Genomic DNA, 20,310 nt, shown 5'->3' with positions numbered 1-20,310 from the left:
AAAATCAAATACCATTCATATGAGAGTGTTTTGCACCAGAGTGCAGTTCAGTGAGTTCGTCATGATTTGGTGGACAAAGGAAAGTTAAATCTTTGAGCAGAACTAATGTTTGGGTTGTAACAACTGCTTTGGTTTTAATTATTTCACCAGGTTTTTCAGAAAGTTGCTTCTGAATCATATTTTGATAGAATTGCAATCATCTGTACTTTCAAAGCTTTTGTATTTATACAGGCTCATAAAAAAGCTACCTATAGATGTTTGGGCAAAGAAGCCACAGTCCAGCTTTTCTTAAATACAATAAAACAATATTTAGCATCTGTAAAAGAACAATTGTTCATGGTTTCCACAATGTTTGGCACAATTTTGGCATATCCTTTCTGTGTAAGAAGGCTAATTTTCTCTCTTTATCTTGTTGAGATCAAAAGATCATGTCTAAACAGGATAGTGTTTGGAAATCACAGCACAATTTAAGAAGTGCTGCGAACTTAAATTTAAAATACAGATGTCAATGGCTGCTTTGTCATCTGTGGACTACAAACTGTGGTCAGATGAGCTTGATTTGTTGCTGGATATTTTTTCACTGAAAGCACTAAACTTGACAAGAAACTTAGAGAAATTCAATTTGTGAGTTGAACATTGTAATGACAGATCAATAGTAATTATGGAGCCTTCATGCCTGACAAAGGACAGCTCTGTGTGTATAAACTACTGCTTGTGACCTGTATGAGCACAGTTATGAATGTGAGCATAGGCTCTTGTCAGTGTGGGTTAATTAGAATTAGAATTGTGTAATGTAGGGGTTTATTTTTCAGACACATGAAACCGAACACTGCAGTGGTGTCAATTTATGCAGCTTTCTTTATTTATTCATAAAACTGGTTCTTTTAACAAAGTCTTTCTTGCAAAAAAAAAAAAAAAAAATTGTATTGAAGAGAGGCTTCTTAAAGTATTTAGGTGAGAAAAATATGTGTTGATGTTTTTGAAGAAAAATCCTACCTCTTCACAGGAGGCACTATAATATGGCATTTTCAGGAGTTTTTCTACCACCATTGTGTATACAGGTGATATAAGTTATATTTTTCCACATTCAAAGCTGGTTTAAGTTCACTTTGTTGTAATAAAACATTTTTGTTTATTAATTTCATCATTCAGTGGATTTAATCAGCTCAACAAGTTTATTGTTTATCACACTGAAGTCTCCTGCAAAAGAATTTGAAAATAGGCTTATTTAATAGAAAACTTGTGATTCTAAGATTTGGTTTTATTACTTCAAATTTGCTGCAATTATAAATTCAGGACAAATTTCTTAAGCTAAAGAAAACCATAGTTATTATTTACCTTTAGTCGCCTTTCTTACTTGTCTCAGTTACACATAAATAAAAATGTGTTTTAAAAAAAGAGAAATCCTGGAGTGTTTTCTAAATGGCAACAATAAAAAAAGAAAAACACTGAAAAAAGAAACACACTGAAATCTGGTGGTTTACTCCCATCTTTAACAGAACAGACAGACACACATATAAGGGAAACTATATCTCTTTTTCACAATCTAGTGCAATAGTGATAGCCAAGTTTATGATCACGTGCTACAAGCTTGCTTTAGAAGCTTTGCATAAAACAATAGAAACTGCTGACAATTTTTCTTAAAATAATGATCAAAAATATTTAACTCTAGAACCACTGTCCAATATTCCTGTCTATCTCACAAGAGTTTGAGCACAAAAACTGTGCAATTTATAATTGCTTTTTTTCCTTAATGATTTATTTGTTACTTATATTCGTGGATGCACTGGTTAAATGTATATTACTTGGAAAAAAGTTTTCTAAAACAGGCTCATCTCCACTTTGTTTTGGTTTTTATCCATACAATAGTTGAGGCTCTTCATCTTTGGACTCCCTTTATCTTTTCAAAAGGTTATGTAGAACTGAATGAACTCTTGAAAGTGTTTTTAACCTCCTTTATTTGTGCAAAATGCAGTGCTGGCCACTTTTATTGGCAATCCTGGTGAAGATGTGTTAAACCCCCTTTAAATAAATGACACTAACCTTTAAGTTGAGCAAATTTATTTAGTGGTGTTCAGAAATAATTAGCACACAGAAAAAGAACATTTTGACCATTCATTTTTTGCCATTTATTATTCCCTTCAGCTCAACCCAGAGATTTTCTCTTGGATTTATTTCCTGTGACTAAGATGATCATGAAAGAAGATTCATTACCCAGTTTAGATACTCAGTACCAAAGAATTTTTTGTTTTCTGATGTAGACCACAGATTTTTCTTCAGAGTGTCTCACTATTTCACAGAGTTATTGATGCTGCACAGTCCAACAATTATCCCAGGGTCTTTCAAAGCGACACTGGCTCATAACTTTATAGATCCTTTGCCATATTTTACAGTAATCATGAGATACTTTTCCATATATTCATCCTTTGTTTCATGCCAGACCCAACTGGCCATCCCACCAACTATCTGTTGCAGCAAAATAAAGGTGGATCCTTTTTCATGCAAGGTAATGGCTAAAAAAAATGGCCTCTGTGTCCCGACATATATATGCCCCATACAAATATGGGATTTTCCGTATTGAATAAATGTCCTCAGAGTAAAGGTTACATAGTGAGGTTAGGGAAGTGCAAGGAAAACAATATTTTTTTATGGGTTTTTACAGAATGTTATCAATGACAGTCTTCCCCGAACTGCAAGGCTCTGATTGCTTACCATAAAAGATGTTCAGTTTTATTTCAAACTGTTTTCTTTCTGCTTTTCTTAGGTGATAATACAGAAACCACATTCTCAATTTTTGTTTTTGAACACTGGACACATTTGTCTTGTGTACTGTTGTCTGTTCAATTGAAACAAATGGACAACACCAACATTTTTCTTGGGAGGTAGAATTGCCAGGAAAGCAATTAGGCAATTACAGTTTGTTTATCTTTAAACAGGTACTAAGGCTTTAAAGAAAAATGAAGTTGATGGCTACATTAGAGAGAAAACACTGTATCATAAACTTTGAACATCATATCTAAGATGCTCTGAATATGACGTAATGCAACTAAGTAAAAGGCTTGGTTTGCTTAATAAATTGACTTTTTCCGCTTGCTTTTCTGTGCTTTGTTCTCTCTATGTATTTCTGTTTTTGTGTTATGCTCTTTCACTGCATGTTTGTGTGCACACTTCCTTAATTGCATTAAGAGGATGACGCACTTTCTTACTCTGTTTAAGCTCACTTTAATTGCCTCTGAATGGTGCTCTGGGGAAGCAGGGACTGACGGTACAATGTGGACATGCAATTAGCTAGCTTTCATAAGACGCTCCGGGGAAAAAGAGAGGGTTGCAGTTCATGGAGGAATTTCACACACAAGGCAGCGAATGCTATTTTGTGTCATTGATGTGGTGGCATCTTGATGGAATGGCATTTTATTCTTTAAAAAAATTAGACTTATAGAAGAACCAAATAGAGAAAAAATCTGTTCACCAAGAAATAGGAGAAAAAATAGGCAGAAAAACACCAGTTTATATAAAAGAATAGGTGCATTTAGAAAAGAGGCGAGAAAAAAGATGGATAGGCAGGTGTGATAGGATAAAATACATAAAAAAAAAACATGGCAAATTTTGCCATAGTGAAATAATCACCACTAAAACAGTCCAGATTACCCTGAGGTTTAAATTCACATGAACATTTTATGTAATTCAAGTTGTGTTTTTATGATTTGTAGCCAGTTGTTCTATAGTCCTATCCATATTTTTAATAACAATATTACTTATGCTTATAATTTAACAGTTTGCTATGGCTGATCTTTACATGAACTGAAAAAATCAATGATAGCTACCATACGTTAGCATTTAGCTTCTAGCTGAGATAACAATTTTAAGGAATATGTGGACATATATTATGTTGTTAGTGAATCGGGAGAAAAGGAAAAATAGCCCTAAAATGGAACAAATTAATGAGACATCTGTGCTGAAATTGCTTATTAGAAGGAAATTTGAATGACTTAAATCTCAGCTTTGGCTTCCTGTAAGGCCTATAAGCTCCAGCTTGGAACAGTTTTAAGCATCAGCAATAAAAAGAATATTTATGTCATTTTATCTTAAACTAATTTATCTCTGCCCAGACACACGTCTTACTTTAGTCATTCTTAAGAACAGTGGAAGTACCAATGAGCAAAGGCAGCTGTGATCAGATGGGAGCCTTTGCTGCACAGTGGTGGAAACCAGTTGAGGTTATGTTGTGTGGCTAGTGGCTGGGAAAGTCCTTGGCTTGGAGCAAGACAGTGTTGGCAAGACCAGTTGGAGGAATAAACAGCTGCAGCGGCAGGGCATTGTGTGCGGAGCTGTCTTTTCTCTCAGGATGGTGGAAATAGCGCTGGTGTGTTGGCAGAATCAGAGCAGCATTTCTTTTGGGGTCTCTATGATTTAGATTCCTTCTGCATGTTTTCTGATAAGCCAGGGTCAGCATTTATTCTTTGACCAGCATGCAGCAGCCCAAATGCTAAACTGAATATTGACTTTGGATCCAGGGTTACTGAAATTTGCAGTACCTTTCTTCTCCACCAGAAAAGATGGGGTCTCACATGACTGTCGCGTCGTTGCAGTCCCCTCCTACAGAAAAGTGACAGACTTCCTTCAAGGGTAGATTTTGGTAAAACTTGATGTCACAGTGAAACCCCTCCTCTTTTTCAAAGCTGAAAGTTAGTTATCACAGTGCATTCTGAGATTCAGAGTTTTTTTTATACCAGTCTCTTTGTTCCCCGTATTTTAATTCAGTTCTTCATGGCTGGGTCCCAATAGCACATCCTTCCTGTTCATAAATGCAAAAATACTTGTAACCCTATTTCTTTTAACTCTTACTGAGCATGTGAAAGCTTTAAAACTTTCAAAGAGTTAGTTTGTTCTGCCACTCATGTACATGTTTCATGTAATCAAGCAAATATTATCAGAAAAGATAATACAAGTAAATAAAGCAGGGAGTTTTTGAAATAATGTTTTTGGTTATTGAAGGAAGGGAGAAAAAGTAACCATTCCTGTTTTCAAATAATTAACTGTGATTAATCAAACCTTGAAGTGATTCTCATCAGATCTCTAAAATTAAGAGATTAAATTTATGTAACATCTCTGACAACAGTAAAGAAGCTACAGGATCTAAAAAAGGTGAAATTAATATGCAAAAGTTTGTGGAAAACTTAGTAAATTGAAAAGTACATGATTATCAATCATTTACAAAGAGTTAAATTACTAAAGTATTCTATAACTGTAAACATAAATACATTGACTTCATCTAACATTGAGCCAGCTAGAAATTATGTAGGAAATATTCCTGTAATCATCAGTTTATGATGCTTTACCTAGATCTTGATGAGTTTTACCATGCATTTTCCATGAGTGTAATTTTTACACAGCATTAAAAGTACAATATGTGGTTATGCGCCGAGTTAAAGACACAGTTGTAATTCAGATCAGAGACTTTTCATATCAGATAATGTAATAGGTACATAAAGCAGAACCCACTGTTTCCTTTCTTTTTCTCTTGTAGTCATTCTCTATGCCCTTCTCCACACTCCCACCCCCACTTTTTTTCATTTTTCTTTAACACCCAACCAACTCTACGCCACCCTCATACCCCTTCGTCCTGTCTTGGACAATCCTTGCTGTCTATCCTGTTCTTCCTCTCTCTCCGTCTGTCCGTCCGCCCGTCCGTCCGTCTGTCTCATCCCGGCTCCATCCTCCCTGTCCCTCCCTCTGCTCTTCTTCATTTAATAGTGGACCTCAGAGCGGTTGCCATGTCGACCAGCCGGCATATTACTATGGCAACCACTCGGAGCGAGACGAGGCTGCTGATTAGGGAGAGATGTCTAGTGTTGCCTGGCCGGTGGAGGGTGGGGGAGAAAAGGAGGGAAACTGTTGGGGGGTGTCAGAGAAGGTGGCGGTGGGGGTTTATTATAGACCTGATCATTGTGTGTGTGTGTGTGTGTGGGGGGGGGGGGGGTGTGAGCGTGTGTGGGTGTGTGTGTGTGTGTGAGTGTGTGTGTTTATTGGAGAGTGTGTGTTGAACGTGTGTATGTCTCAAAATAGAAATTTACAGAGGCTGGTTGGATTTCAAGTAACTAGCTAAAGGACATTTTCCCTTAGATTTTATATCATGGCGACCTGCATTTATTTACTTTTCAAAGGCCTTTTTGCTTTCTGTGAATACATTTGACTCAATTTAATGTATTATTGCTTGAAATCTAATACGGTTTTAATTCATATTTAAATGACAATTAAAAAAAATCATTAAAAATTACATAATCATTCCACAAGAATGATTTTATTTCCAGCATTGAAATGGAGCTCATCTGGTTTATTTTGTGATCTCTAGGCATTCTAAACGCTGCAGGTTGTATTTGGGCAGGTTCATATCCAGTGTTATGACATGTGAGCGAGGGAGCAGGGAAAGCTTTTTAAGCGCTAAACCTGCCTCCAAGAACACTAATGAACACTGTGAGGATGCCTGAGACCTCCCAGATCCATCAGAGAAACTAATTACAAGATCCAATTAAAGAGAGAGAGAAAGAGAAGAAGGGGATAGAGAGAAAAATGGGGGGTTGGGAGGGCTAGAAGATGACGGGGTCGTTCTTTACCATTGACCAAGCCAAGCCATCAGCTCATTCAAGACATTAATTATAGCTTATTTATTATTCATCCTTGAGCTAAATCAGAGCATGACATTTCAATAACAATAATAAGGGCAGAAAAAAGGCAGCGCAAACTACAGACTTACTAATTGCAGTACTCAGAGATTAAACGACTGGAAAAATGTTGTTATTTACTTATTCATAACACTGAGAACAGTCACAAGAGCAGAGCAAAGCACTTTGCTGGAAATGAGTCTAAAGGGGGTTCTCTCATGATCTCCCCAGTGGACATAATCCTCAATGAAACCAGGATGACATGCTTTCCTTAACAAGTGTTGTGATCAGTATCACAGGGCAAACTGTTCTCTGTGGTGACTGAGCCTCATTAGTCCAAGGGGAGGAATTTGGTAAAGTGAGGCAAACATGTTTACATCAGACACAATAAGGGAAACAAATGAATAACTTGAAAGACAAGCTTAAGTCTTAGGTATTTAATTGCAATATAATATTCTACCTTTTCATACTGTGAATATTGGCTTATTTAACTCATGTCCCTGTGTCTTCACTCCTCCTCTTCCTTAAGCTGAACTTGAAGGCCACCTATTTGTGCTGCCAACTCTTGGCCTCATTGACTGCGGCAGAGGTGAAAAATATCACATAATCATGAAGTGGATAAGGCATTACGCTCATCACAAATTATGAATGAGTTTTACTACGTGGCAGCCCACCAGACTACATCTCGGTTTAAGTGACTGTCACAGGGGTCTGCGGCTCCTTTCTCGTTTTCTTGTTTAAAGCAGCCCCCCATCTCTCGTTCCTGAAGCTAAAATTTAATAAGCCTGCCTGGGTTAACATCTGGAATCTGTGTATTACATCTCTCATTATGTTTTCTTCTTTTTCCTCTGTGCATTAGGATTTACTTTAAGATCAAATAAGAGAAGTTTCTGGTTTACTCTTTGAAGCTAAAGGTCAATTTTATCCAAATCCAGTGAACCGTTGATGCATTTCACATTGAAACATATCAAGAAACTGATATTGAAAATGCAAGGTTGCTCGTAGTCTAGCTGGTATACATCACTTAATCACATTTGAAAGGGAGATGGATTATTCTTACCCATTAACCTTTAATTATGAAGATATTTCATATTCTCTTAGGTAATTTACTTTCCAGGAATTGATATCTATGTTTGATCATAACATTTTTATGTTTGACCACAGGATTCAACCATTATGACTCTGCCTGGGAAATTATTTTGTGAAACATAGCCACGTGTTTTTGCTGTAATTTCTCAATTAATATTTTTGGTTTCCCTTTGAATTTTCTTCTTTAGGCATCTGAAAAGCTTTTAAGGTGCTTAAGACCACGAGAGCACACACCAGTCAACTATTTAGTTCCTTGTTTCATTTTATCTATTATAATCTTGTCCTTGAATCTTATAGGAACCTCATTAATGTTATTTGTTGAATAAAGCAGCCACAGTTGAGGTGGTATAAATGAATAGTCAGTATTAAAAGATTGGTCAAAGGCATGTTAAGAGATGAATTTTGGTTTCCTTTTACGTTCAATGTTCAATTTCATGAAATGGAAAATTGTGTTAAAACTGTTAGTTTCATCAGCAGTTTAGTTTTTTCTAAAATAATCATACCACTTACACATTTTTGAAAAGTAAATCATGATTTTGAAGTGGAAGAAAATGGATACGGATTTCCTGTAACTGTTACAAATTGATTTATGTAAAGTGGGGGAGGCTTTTATTTTCTGATTTCCCTTAAATAATATCCAGTGCAGCCAAATGCTTTCAGAAATCACCAAACTTCCGTGTTATTTAGTGTTTTAATGAATACAGCCATCTGGTGAAGGTCTCAAAAGTTTAGCTGTAATTAATCCATAGTATGTGATCATTGTGCCTGTTTTTTCTTATATATTTTGTATGCTTAGTTAATATGAATAGGCTTATGTGTCTTTTTTATTATTTAACTTATTATGTTTTCTGCTTTATGATGTTATGCTGTGCAATGTTTTAATGCTTTCAGGCTATGTTTTTGAAAGTTATGATCTGTTCTCAATCATTTACCACGCAAAATAAAGGTTAAAATAAAAAAGATAAAATAACATAATTACAGATGCAGCCTTGAAGCTCATGTTGGAGCTGCAAAGATCTCCACTTGAGTTTATCAGGGAAAGGAATGTGCGTTAAATGCATGGCAATCCTGCTAGAGGTTGTGAAACACTTCGGATCTGGGTAAAGGTTTGCCCAGGTCCAGCAAGACGTTGACTATAAACGCAAAGCAAGTTGTACAATAAATTGCTTAGATTAAAGAATATTATTGTTGCTTGAGTGGCCCAGTCAAAGTCCAGACCTAAAGAAACGGGGAGTTTGTAGCAACACTTGGATTAGATTTTTACATATGCTCTTACTTTGACCTGAATAAACATCAGTTATTTTAAAGTTCATCTTTGACACAAACCAGCAGACATACCCCAAAACACTTTTCTATAAATGCAGTACAAGGTGATTCTACAAAGTGTTGACTCAGGAGTTATGAATACAAATTCGCATCGTATTTTTCAGATTTTATTTACAAAAAAATGTAGACAACTATGTAGAATTTCTCCTCAACTTTCTAGTTTCTAGAAATGCCAAAAAAAATATAAAAAATTAGTGTTGTGAATACTTCTGCAAGGCACAGTGTTTCATATAAATGCGGCTGAGTTCTGTCGCCCAAGTGACCTAAGGAAGACAAACATTTTTATTTTACTATTTCTGATTTTCCTTCTATGTCATTTAGTTTAAACTTAGATTGTTTTTTTTCTTGGAGGATATTTTTTACCACTTATCAGCTGATACAGCCAATTTTATTGACTCTTTGGTGACTTTTCCATACAGTTGCCTCACATTTTTTGAGTGTTTGTGAGACTTTAGTGGAAATGAGGGTTTCTCTTTTTCTGTGATACACAAAACAAGTTACTATGCTATTTCTTGAATTTTAAATTGATTGATCCAGTCAGATAAACGGAACAACGATTAAAAAAAACAAAATACATGGTAGCTTTACTCTGCACACTGTAAATAATGTCCTCTTCATTCGCTGTGCTTTTAACTCTGTCACAGAAAGCATCCAAACGATTACACCCATTTAGGTCATAATTACGCGATCGCATCAGAAAAACAGACAAACACATTGGCATATTGCTTCCTCAACACCCTCACCAAAATACATACAGACTGACCAGATCCCACCCCCTCAGGGCTGTGGGGCAGTGCTTGAGCGATGTGTCCTCAGGGGGCTGATATTTTATAGTTTGTGTCCATCAGTGCTGTAGCCTGGGGCGCAAAGGTTGACAGTAAGTGCTCTCAACACCGGTGACACTGATTCATCTGAGCCATGACACACATGAGAGGAAAAAGGGGAGGAGGATCAGTCAGAAAAGAAAAATTCAGGGCTTAAAATAATATAATTCATACAGCACACCGAATCATGTTCAGGTAGATTATACTATCGCGTAGCATCAAATTGTTTTATGTTTTGTAGGTTTAGGTTTATTTACTAAAAGTCAAAGGTTTGTACTATGATATAGTGGACTAATATGGGCCAGCCTTGGCTAGACTAGAAAGATTGGCTCGAGGAAGAGACTCCAATCTAACATGGCATTTCAATTTCTCATTCCCCGTTATGGCTGTGCTGTGCACTGCTGAGCCTCTTCTACATATATATAGGAAGGACGCCTCTGAACCCCAGCTTTCTAGATGCGCATACTAAGCAATCAATGTGTCACCTCTTCCTGACAATCCTATTTTTGTTGTATGGGGGCCGTGCTCATTTTTTCTTGTCAGCAGAAGGTAATTTGCTGTATTGTGATTCAGTCCTAAAACTTGGTGACGAGGTGTCTGATAAGTCACTACCTCCCTTCGGTACACCCCCTCACCCCCATCATCCCTGCCACAATATGGAAAATCCAAAGGTAGGACCCCAACCCCCATTTCTATCCACACCCTGCTGCACCCCCACACCTCTGTCCCGTTCTTCCTACGCCAAGTCCAACATAGTTGTATCAAGGCAGGCTGCTAAATTAGATAAGCAGGGCTGTGGTGCAGCGGCCCTGATTAATAAAAGATGCGGCATTCCCTGGGGATGGCCCCTCTCAGGGCCAAGCATAATCTACCCACAGACAATAGAGGCTGCTTTCACACAATGAACAGGAAATGGAGAGAATGAACCAATCATGGAAATATAACATTTGAACAGAACTATCCTGTGACCCTTATGCATGCATTGATGCAAATTAGGTCTTGAGAACCTTAACAATTAGTTGTAAACCTGCAGCTGACTCTAAATGTGTATATGAAGATGCATTACGTTCATGCACACAGAGATAGATTAAACAAGTTCGACAAGTTTGGGCGTTGCGCAGGACCTTACCAAATAAACTTGGTGAGTCTGTAGTTTAACTGACAACATGTAGCTTTAAACCAAGCTCTTTGAAATAATAAGGCTCCCTAAGGACTTATGTGGTACAGACAGGAGTGATATTTTCAGTAGAAGGAACATGACAGCAGATGGAAGGTGAAAGGCATCGTTATCCTGAGAGCAGAAATCTCCAATTTACGACAAAAAAAAAAAAAAAAAAAAAAAAATCGTAGAAAAAAGTCAGCCTACATTTATAATGTAAGCTAAAAATATTCATCCTCTGACAAATTTCTATGTAAAATTATTTTCATTCAGCCAAGAACTTTGTCATTGGAAATGAGACGGGCAGGTTTCATGGAAATGAATTTGTCATTTCTGGTGACACAATGCAAAAGTGAGTTTTGAAAAAAATTTTTTTTTTTTTTAAATATTCACAATCTTCTCAATAATCAGTTGGTATTTGGCACCACAGCAATTTTACTGTTCTTATAATTGTTAACGAGCTTTTTGCATGTCTTCAGTGGTACATTCACACTATGATTTCTCAGTATTTTAGATCGGAAAACCTTTTTGCCGTTACGCTAAAACTCCCTACACGTCTTCTGTCAAATTCAGTCAGGGCTCTTGCCGGGCCACTTCAAACAACTTTCATTTGAAAGAAAAATATTACTTATGATCTAAATCTACCATGAGTATAAATAATTTTGAGCTCAATAGAAAATCCATAAATATTTGGTAAAATAATAAAAAAATAATAAATTTACCTCTGAAATCAGTCTTGACTTTTCATAAAGAGAGTATTAGATACAAGCACTATGCTTCTGAGGCTAAACTTACTCTTTCTTACTACATACATATGTGTTGATGCATCTGATTAAAATATCAAAAATGACAGAAAAATGATTAATGGTTATAGCAAATTTGTAATCAGAAAATCATTCTTATGGAGGCTATTTTTAAAATTTTTTTTTGGAAACTAGGTTTTTCCCCAAAACATTTACAATAGACTAGAAGCTTGTCTGCAGAGAATAATTTTATGAGATTATTTCATACATATTTCTCCCACAGCTTTATATCTTTCTTAAGGATAATATTCCATGGTAAATTCCCATATGTAAAGCATACTGTATAAGAATCCAGAAACATGCTTTTAAATTTATACAATCATTGTAAAGAAAAGGTGCATTGGGCATCGTTTCTAGCATTTCAATTCATAAACTATATTTTTTACAATGATTTGAAGTCATAGAATTTAAATGGGATGTTATTTCATGTAACTTTGACTATACGGATGGATGCATACTTCAGAATTCACAGATCCACAAGCCTCCATAAAAACACATGCTATGGGCCCCTCTACGCATCAACATAAACTATGTTAAAAAGTTTTTTCTACCAATGGAGATCATAAAAAGCTTAATACTCAACTTTTTTTTCACCCACAAATCTCAATTTTAGCTTTTCAGAGTTGTATTCATATTTGTCACCTAATGGTTTGTTACTCAGAGGACATTATCTTTCTCATTGCTCATGTTTATCAGAGAACCAGCAGTGAACCAGTTGCCTATGGAGACCAGTGAAATCTAGGTTCTATAACTACCTGAGTTTCCTTTTTAAAGTGAGTTTAAATTGAGCATTTAAGCTGTTTTTTTAATTGCTCATCATGATGCAAAAGTGTTCTCAGAAACCTTCCTGCTAGACAGGTTTACCAGCCAAATAAGGAGCTACTTACATGCTAAACATTCACCATTAAAGTATCACAACAAAGCCTCGTTGGTGCACATCTATGTCATCCAATCAGACTGCATGCTACATTCTACCATGAACGCTGGTGTGTGATTACTGCATGGATCATGAGCACTTAAGCATTTATCTTTAAATAACCTCCACTACTGTCCCCCCTATTGGTAGTGAACAATAGTGAGATGTGTCTAATTTTCAGCAAGATAATGGTAGTCATATTGAGATGAAAAAGGTCAGGGGTTGACTTGTAAGGTTCTGATTGGCTCACAGCATCCCTTTGCCCCCCGGAGATAAAATGGAAAGTGATATTTCATTTATAACCCCGCCTTTGCTTTGCAGTTGTAGATGATGAGGAGACCTACCGCTCCAGTGATTGGAGTGTAGCCACCAGTCAAATGCTAAGCACAAAAAATTATGCCTGGGATCCCTTGCTTCAGTGGGTTTGTGTGTGTGTGTGTGTGTGTGTGCATGTGTGTGTGTGTGTTTGTGTTTCCAGATCAGGCATATGGTGTATATATTTTCTCATTCTATTTTTAATATTTAAGGATTCAAATTTTCTTTATACCCTTCCAACCAGAAAAGATTGATGGGTTTTGTTTATACATATGTATAGGATGCTGAAATGAAGTTGAACCTATCTTTGACCTTTATCTTCTACATGTTCTCACTGAGCTACAACTGTAACTCTATGGATTGGTCTAGCTTTTAAAAAAATATTCTTTGATCATTAGAATAAGAGTAGCTTTAGTCATTTCTCTTCACTTCACTAGAAGCTCATAATGAAGGTATTTTTGATATAGAACCTTGTTTATTTAGTTTCATATTCCTCAAATCACAGTACAGTTTGACATCCTGCTTGTCAGCTTGCATCTTTCTGGCCTGGTTTCTGCTCTATGTTTTTTTTTTTTTTTTTGCTTTAATATCAACCCTGAAGGCTAGATGCATCACATTATGCAGTGACCCGAGCTGTAGTTTGCACTGAACAGTTCAGCCAGTGGGAGTGGCCTGAGCTTGTTGAGGAAGCTGCCCTTTAAGGTCATTACAACGGTCATGTGATAGGCCAGTGGAGCCCCCTGAGCCATATGACAAACTGAGCTGCCAGACCAAGGTGTGTGTCTGGGGTGTTTTTCCACAAAGCATTCTATAAAAGTGTAACTGGGCTGTATTTGCCCTTTTCTCCTGCTATGTGTTCAGCCAACAGGCCCCTGAAGATCTCTTAAAAAGTGCTGATCCACAGAGCTGGGTTGGTGCTTTTGTAATCCTTCCAGCTCAGCCCCTCCTCCCCTCATGTTCCCACCGTTCCCACCTCCTCCTCTTCCCTCACATTCCCCCACTCTTCCCCAGATGACGCCTGGTGTTGGTGTGAGGGACAAGGTGGTGCTCTAATGTAGTCAAGCACTAATGTGAGCTAATTAGCCCACATTAGAGCATGACTAAATAAGGCGTAAGTGTTGCTAATTGGTCGGCAATGAAAACAATAACTGTTGTTCCTGCCTGGAGGCTCTGGGGTACTGAGCGACTGGGACACAAGGGACCCGGGGACCCTGGCACTAGGCCAGCAAAAGGCACCGGCAACATCAGTCAACTGCCTTCATGCTTGAGTCACACACCACTTGGCACCGCTGCTCTCATGCTCCCTCTACCCCACACCCACCACCCAGCCCAACAGTTACTCTCCCTGCAGCCGTCACCAGCAAAGAATAAGCTCTACATGACAAGCACAGACAAACTCAGTCTGTCTGTGGAGCCATCATACATCACAGCATTAATAAACATGAATTAGTAATGGCACAATTAGATGGGGCTGTTCTGACATTTACTGGTACAATAATGGTGTGCTCCTTTCGACAGCCGCCTTTGGCCTTTAGTGGAGCGCCAGCAGACCTTAGACATTTAGATATGATGGGTGGAATGGGGAGAACTGTCTCAGTCAGTTTGTATCTTAATCACATTTTTGGTCCAAAGGGTGTGACTCCAGACTGTGTTTTTATATTCTTCAAAAAAATTGTACAATAGTGATTAACAGTATTAGTCTGGCAGTTTTCCTTGTATAAATGCATGTACACTGTGTGTCTGTTTCCCTTTTAGGTTGCAGCCTGGTCAGTGTGTGAAGACAATATTTGAACAGCCTGACCAGCTTGAGCTGCTTTGGACCAAAGGTATGTTCGGAACAGACTGACCATCTCTGACATAGAGGCTCTGACAAAGAGTGAATAGAATAATCTCCCAGTTCTTTGAACATTCTCTATCAGATAATATTTGAACTGCTGTCATAACAATAAGACATTACCTTGTTTTTACTGTGTGGAATTATGGAGTATTTTTTGCTCTGAACTTAAGAATAACAAGAAGAAGTAATCTGTTCCTATTATCTGAAAATTTTCTTTGAAATCTTAATGTTAACTTGGGTTAAGCACAGCTTTTCTGCATGTGTGTTTTTTTATTTTAAATATGCTTTGCAAGTCAATTTGACTTATCAGTTTGATATTGATCAAAGTAATGCATCAGCACAATAAAGTTTATGATTAGAGGAGCTAAACAGCTTAACCGTGTGCCAAGTGTCTAGTGGCTTTCTCTGTTTCCCTCTCAAACCAGTAGCTTTTCATCCCTGCTGTCATTCTTCTTCTGGGTTTTACTGCTTTCCCAGGGGACTCATGTGCTTTTGTTAGCTTTTCTGTGTACACACATGGCCTAATTAGTTGATTAGTTCAGCTCGACTGGCTTGTTAATTGAATAGTAATTTATGTTTGATGTGTCTAATGAATACCCTAATTTGATGTTTGGCACTCATCCAAAGGTTTGTTTTTGACAGAAGGAATTAATCAAAAGAATGAATGAAAAGATGAAAACGACTTAGTGCGCAAATTTTGCCTTGATAGCACATGAATTAAGTCTTTGAGTGAGGTAATAATACTCATGGGTTTATCTTTGTGTTATTAAGCTGTTGTAGACAATAGGATTACCAGTGAGAATAAAGGGCAAATCATGATCAGTAACACAATGTTTTGTTTCAGGGGTCAAAACTATTATCGAATCATTTTTATATAATAATTCATGCACTGACCACAATGAGAGGCAATGTCAATCATGATAAAACAAGATGCAAAGGAAGATATTTATCATAGCGTTTTCTTTGCTTAAGAATCTTCAACGAGGGGGGAATTAAGTATTTCAGATTTGTTTTGTACACTGCAATTTTAATTAGTCAAACTATTTATTGACTTTTTGAAAAAATCAAGAATTCTTTAACCCAATTTTTAGAGTAATGTTTCTAGGGTTTCTTAGGAATCGTCTGGTGACCTTAACCAGAGAAAACATTAATTGCAGGAGGTGCATATGCTCATACACCTGTTAAGACGTTTGTTAATGTTGGCAATATAATGAAAAATGAAAAGATGAGCTTATGTTTGTTCACTTTAACAAAGCTCTTAAAACAAGAATAGCACTTCATTGTTATACTACATTGCAGAAAAAATAAAATGTACCCATTTAGTTTAACTTTTTCTTTGACAGGTAGACAGTTGAGATTTTGCATTGCATCAATATTACTGTTATATTATGCAGTGATAAAATTCTCTAATTTCAATGTATACAATACTGCAGGGAATAAATAACACTTGACCAAATGAAACACAATACTTTGCACAGAAAGTTACACCATTCTCCTTTTTCTTCAACCTTTTCTTTCACTTGTTCTGTTAATGTTTATATAGTATCCAAAAGTTTTGTGCAATTTATCATTTGACCATAATGAATAATTTTTAGTTATATCCTTTCATGATTCATAATATTTGCATTGATCAAACAAAGCTAAGGTATTAATTACTTGTCCTAACTTCAGATTCAGCTTTACGTCTTCTGCTTTACACCGTGTGCCTCATTTTCTATGTACCTGACTTAAAATTCAGCTCAAGATCTGAATTTAAATAAACTATTGCATCCTACCTCTCACCAGGAAACAATACTTTTGCATTATTATTCATTTACATTTAGTTTTTAATGAAATTTGTTTTGATTGTCTGGAAAATGCTTGACACTCAGAACATTGCATGAAGTTCTTAGTTATCTTGCTGTTGCCGAGAAGGAATAATCTATTTAAGCTTAATATGTAATTTCACCAATTCCTCCCATTCATTCATAAATATTGGTTATTATTATTTAACAAGCATAAAGACAATATTTTTTTTTAAAAGTTGTCTCATTGTATGTGTGATAAGTGTTCCAAAATTATTAATGCTCTTACATTTTTACGTTTTGTCTCATTATAGCAACAGTCCTCAGTTTACTTTGTGATAACCCAAAACGAAGTAGTGCTGAAGTAGAAGGGAAGTGTTTTCATGAATAAAAATATGACTAATATTCTATTCAGGTCTTTTTACTTTGATGCAATTAATAAAAATCTGTTCCTTATTCCTTCAGAAATCACCAAGTATACTCTTTTCAATTGGAAATGTTATGCTGCATGTATCATCAAAACCCATCCACCAATGACAGAGAGCATTATTCAGAGAAGCATTCAAGAGACTCATAGAAACTTTGGAGAAGTTGCAGACATCTACTGCTGGGAATAACAGCCAGGACTATTGTTCTTTGTGCACTCTACAAGTCTGGTCTTTATGAAAGGGAGGCAGAAAGTAAGCAATTGTTAATGGAAGGAAGTCTCCATTACTGACTGCCACAAGCCTCGAATAAGGCATTGCAAATTGCTTGGGGTGGGGTGTTGTAAAACATTGTCATAGCAGCATAATTCTGTGGGTATGCTTTAATTCACAAGCTAATGAGATTCAAAGGGTTGATTGAAAGAGCTAAGTAGTCCTGGAAGGAAATCTTTTTAGTGACTGAAACCTTGTGTATATTCTCTTTATGGCAGAACAATAACCTAAATTTACTGCAAAGACAGTTTCAAGTTATTTCTGGTGTGTTTGCAATCTCTTAGCAAATTAAGTCTAATCCAAGTTGCAATGTATAGCAATTTTTATGCTTGGCATCTCACTTGGATTTTGACTTGGGCATTCTTCCACATAAATGAGCTTAATCATTTATGTGTAATCTTCCGGCTGCGCAGGGTTGTTTTACAATTACTGAAAAGCAAAGCTGAATTCAAATACATACCATAGCTCTCAGATTTTTATTTATGTAGTCTTTTTATCCTTTTCCTTTTGGCTCACAATAATGCATCATTTGTATTGGTCTATTACACAAAATCCCTGTAAAATGCTTTGTTTGAAAGGTGACAAAATTAAAAATCACCATAAATCCTTTATCCTCTGAAATGTGCTATGTGTGTTTTTTGTTAATTCATTAGGAAAATTGTTTACAAGTGTCTCTTCCCCTTAATAAGCCTTGACCAACCTTTTTTTTTTAGGTTGGTCAAAGAGGCATGCATGAGCCAACAGGCCTTTTCATTGAGTGCTTCCACACTAGTCTCCAGAGCAGACTAGTTCATGTGCATCAAGGTCTTTCCCCAAAGTTCGTTTGAGGAATTCATCTTCCTTCAGATCCTCATTTATGCACAACACATCTTATTTAAAAAAACAATCAATGAAACTTGATTTCCCCACAGCACGAGGGAATCACAGCAAAAGCTTTTGACTTGTCCTCCAGCGCAGGGCAGATTGTGGCCTTGAACTTGTGTTGAGTCATCCAGTGAGTCATCGCTTCAGTAAATTTCCTACTTGTGTTTTAAATGTAAAGCAATCATCCAATTTAATAAATTCCCAGACAGTAAAAAGTATTCCAAAAAGCCAGCCATCCACGTGTTTACAAACCGGCAGCAATCCTGAATGTTGAAGATGGTCTTCATACCGCCATGTTTGTCTTTTGGTTATTAACATTGCCTTTACATGCTTTTGCAGTTCTTCTTCCATAATGATTATTCCTCCCTTGAATGTTAAGGATGTTTCAGGAAATGTAAGTTTTGATCATTTTGCAGCAATTAGATTTAGAGCAGCAGTGTGCTCTCAGACTCCTCCATCTCTTTTTTAAGAGTTTCTTTCTAGGAATAACAGGGAAAAAAAACTGTAGTTAGAAATAAACCTCTATGAATTTATTTATATCATCATCACTTATCATCTTATCATCCCACACAAATTTATGGAAAACAGTCTCATTTGACCTCATGCAGTCATGCACATGCAGTAGCGTACCTGTTTGTGTTACATGCTATAACAGGCCTGAACTAGAGCAGGAATTTTACAAAGTTATTCCCACTTTTTCTGTCATCATTCACTGTCTCGAAACTGTCATCAGTTTGCCGTCGCCCCCTCCCCTTTGTTAATGAGAAAGCAATTACCATTTATTTTCCTCAGTCCCAACAGCCTGGCAGCGTTTTCCGAAATCTGCATCCTCACCTGCTTCCATCTCTGCGTCCGCCTCTCCCTCAGTCTCTTCCAACCTTCCACCTCTTTTCCTTTTCACTGTGGTTGCAGACTCGCTCTCCTTCGCCATCCTCTATGCAGCCTCTCTCTTTTGCTCCTCCCACCTCTGAGCTCTAGGCTGTTCTGGGTTTTAGATGGATCACTCTCACAATGCCTGATCAATACAGGTATTGATCTGCTGGCAAAATGTTTATAAAATCATTATGGGCAACAGCAGTTCAGTGGGGACGGGAGGCGGGGCCACGAGACAGCCAACATTCCATGTCATTCGCCTGCAAGGGAGCTTGCATACATCTGATTGGCTGCCTACCTTGTGCCATGCGAAGGATAGGACTTGCACATTTTGCCAGTCTTTTATATCTTTGCTTAGTGCACAACAACTCCTCTTAGATTCAACAACACTTTCTAGATCGCAAATGTTTTAATCAGCAGTTTAATATGTGAGACATTTCACTCTGCCTGCAAAGTAATTTCAACTGCTCCCACTTTTTGTACAGTAGATTAATTTAGTAAGCAGCAAGGGACTTTAATTTATTGATTCACGTCGTTGTACCTCTGCTTTTCTCTGAGAAAAACAAAATATATAAAAAACCCAAATATGTTCTGCAGTACTCTGATTACCGCCCATTCTGTCTTCCATGACCACCCCAGAAAATTTTGTACCTGCCTTGATCCCCCACTCCTTACAACCTCCTCCTGTGCTCTGTTGTACAGCAATAACAATCTGTCGCTTTGCTTGGGAAAGACTGACGGGGCAGGCGACTCGAACACCACAACACTTCAGCTCTGCGCAACTGCGTGGCAGATTCATTGCTTTCGGGAGACTTTGTAATCCACAAACGTGCTTTTGTTTGTGTCTTGTTGATCGATGATCTATGAGATCTTCATTAAACAGAGGAGATGATTCCAGCATGCAGCACAACATGGTGTAAATTTTTCCAGAAACACAACTCTTGTTGAAGCAGATGAACATCTGTGAGCCATAAGGCCAGGCAGCCAGTGTGACCCAGAGTCAACCTCACCACTCTGGGACGTCTGACTGCGTCTGCTCTCCTCCTTCTCTGGCACCAATCCAAGACCCAGATGCCCAGACGCTGGCTCAGACCACAAGGTCTGGTCCTGCCCGTCTTCTATTAATAGACATTGTTCAACAAATTATGAGAGATATCGCA

General features: G+C 37.2%; 1 protein-coding gene across 1 annotated transcript in view; it reads left to right on the top strand.

Moving 5' to 3' along the window:
• zfhx3b (zinc finger homeobox 3b) overlaps nucleotides 1–20,310 on the top strand; it is a 222,404-nt gene that overhangs the window by 29,486 nt on the left and 172,608 nt on the right. Inside the window, exon 3 of the mRNA XM_055036977.1 lies at nucleotides 14,850–14,920. The gene's annotated coding sequence lies outside the window, so the exon portion shown is untranslated. The remainder of the gene's footprint in view (nucleotides 1–14,849; nucleotides 14,921–20,310) is intronic.

This window comes from Poeciliopsis prolifica, unplaced genomic scaffold, assembly GCF_027474105.1.
Source record: "Poeciliopsis prolifica strain line A6 unplaced genomic scaffold, Auburn_PproV2 SCAFFOLD011, whole genome shotgun sequence".
NCBI classification, from domain to species: Eukaryota; Metazoa; Chordata; class Actinopteri; order Cyprinodontiformes; family Poeciliidae; genus Poeciliopsis; species Poeciliopsis prolifica.
The sequence above is the reverse complement of the archived record's forward strand: the minus strand, read 5'-3'. Positions and strand labels throughout refer to the sequence as shown.